The sequence below is a fragment of the Oratosquilla oratoria genome, chromosome 16 (assembly GCF_046742065.1).
Source record: "Oratosquilla oratoria isolate Oo_2021 chromosome 16, ASM4674206v1, whole genome shotgun sequence".
NCBI lineage: Eukaryota > Metazoa > Arthropoda > Malacostraca > Stomatopoda > Squillidae > Oratosquilla > Oratosquilla oratoria.
Window position 1 is genome coordinate 37,294,901 of NC_134792.1, and position 2,500 is coordinate 37,297,400.

Consider the following 2,500-nt stretch of genomic DNA (forward strand, 5'->3'; position numbering starts at 1 on the left):
ACCTTACATACACACACAACTTCTTGCCTTTTAATGTTAGAGTGCCGGCCTCTATGCTGAGATTTTCAGCCTTGGTAGGGATTCGAACTCGGATAGCTGAATTGGTGATAAAGCGCGATACCACCACATAGCCGAGCCATATTGGTGGCTTTTGAGAAGAGGCAGCTGGGTAATTATATCCGATATACATTCATTTGTACTAGCACGCTCAGTCACCTATTACTAGCTTTATTTCATCATCAATTGGGGGCATACGCCAGGGGCACCTTGCTTCACTCACACGCTGGCGCCAGGCCACACAATCATTTCGAACAAGCTTACATGCAGCTAACCTTCCTGCTCTAAAAATCTCTCGACAGATTCGATCAATTTACCACTCCATAAGCTCTGTTGGCGTCCCCTTTGTCTCTTCCATCGAGGGTTGTCTTTTCTGGAGACAACCCTGTGAGTAGGATACAAAATTAGAGAAACATACCACATGCCCATATAGCCGGGGTTGACGTTCAAGAATTATGCTGGTAACTTGCTTAAAGTGTGTATCATAAAACAGTCTCCTGTTTGATAGGAAGTTATTCCAGCCATACCCAATGATTCTCCAAAGCACCCGTTACGTTATGGACCTGACTATGTCTCGCTATTTGTTACATTACAGGGCTTATGTGTCACCTTATCTCTAGTAGTCTTTCTTGAAGTACTTCTTTCCTTTTCGTAGTCTTTAAATATGATGATCACGCCTCTACTACGCACTCCAGTCTGGGGTGTATCAGACTTTCATTTGTTTATCTTTCACCATCCGTATAATGAAATCCCGCTCATATGTCCATCGCTACATCATTTCTGAATAAAACCATGAGATTTTTTACTCCTTTGTCTTCACGTCTGAATCTTTTCCCGTTGTTTTCGACATATTTTCAAGGTTTAATCTATGTTCAATTTCTTACATTTCTTGAAGTTGAAATTTATCATTCACTCCTGACTCCACTCATTAATTACATCTAGGTTTTCTTATAGCAATTCATAATTATCTTCTTTGGGCTTTTATGGATCTGGAAAAGGCTTACGACAGGGTAGACAGGAGGGCACTGTGGGAGGTACTGTAGATATACGGGATAGGAGGAAAGCCGTTAAATGCATCAAGAGTTTTTACGAAAGTAGTAGAGCTTGTGTTAGGATTAGAAATGGAGAGAGTGAATGGTTTGAGGTAAAGGTGGGACTTCGTCAGGAACGTGTTATGTCGCCCTGGCTGTTCAATCTTTACATGGATGGAGTGGTGCGAGAGGTGAATGCAAGGGTAGTGGGTCAGGGGTTGGAGATGGTTAAAGAAAATGGAGAAAAGTGAGAGGTGAGCCAGTTGCTCTTTGCTGACGACACTGCGCTTGTAGCAGGATCAGAGGAGGGATTGAGGAAGTTAGTGACAGACTTTGAGAAAGTGTGTGAAAGAAGAAAGCTGAAGATCAATGTGGGCAAAAGTAAGGTGATGAGATGTACAAGGGGAGAGAGTGACAGCAGGCTGGAAGTGAGCATTAAGGGTGAAAGACTGGAGGAAGTGGATAGTTTTAGGTACTTGGGTGCGAATGTAGCGAGAAAGGGAGGAGTGGGGTGGAGGTAGAATGTACATTGAGAGAAACGAGTAAGTGCCTTGGTGGATTGAAAAGTGTAATGAGAAATAGACATCTGGGAATGAATGCTAAGAGATTATATGAAGGAATGATTATGCCAACAGCATTGTACGGGGCAGAAACATGGAACATTAGAGAGGAAGAGACAAGGAGTTTAAATGTGTTTGAGATGAAATGTCTGAGAAGTATGATAGGGGTTACTAGGCTGGATAGAGTGAGAAATGAGGTGAGGAGGAGAACAGAGGTGGAAAGGGAACAGGGAGGTAGGGTTGATGAAAGAGTATTAGGATGGTTGGGACACACGGAAAGAATGAGTGAAGAAAGATTAGTAAAAGAAGTGTGGAAGGCGGAGGTGGAAGGAGTGAATATGAGGGGGTGTCCTAGGATGAGATGGATGGATAGGGTGAAAGGGGCATTACAAATGAGAGGAATGTCTGTGAAGGAATGACGGGAGAGGAAAGAAGATATGGGTTAATGGAGAGGGGTTGTGTACAAATGATGCTATGGTGCATCAGGGGGAGTGAGTGGGGGATGGAGGGGTGAAGAAGTATGTATATAAAAAAAAAAAAAAATTGACGCAGCCCGAAGGAATTTCTCACCGTCTTCTCCTTTTCTGCATGGGAGGGACGGAGAGGGGGGGGGGGGGGTCACAGAATTCATGAAGCGGCCTTGCTGTCTATTTGGTTTTTCTTTTGACACTGCTTTTGGCCCAGGGCAATGGACAGGATGCAGGGATGACCCGTCATCCAGGAGGTGCCAAGATAAGAGGGAGGGAGGAGGGTGGAGGGGAGTGGAATATATTGGAAATGGAATGGGTGGGAGTGGTTTCTATGCCTTTTTCTTTTTGGCTACCCGCCGTGTAGGGGGAAAAAGCCTTTGGT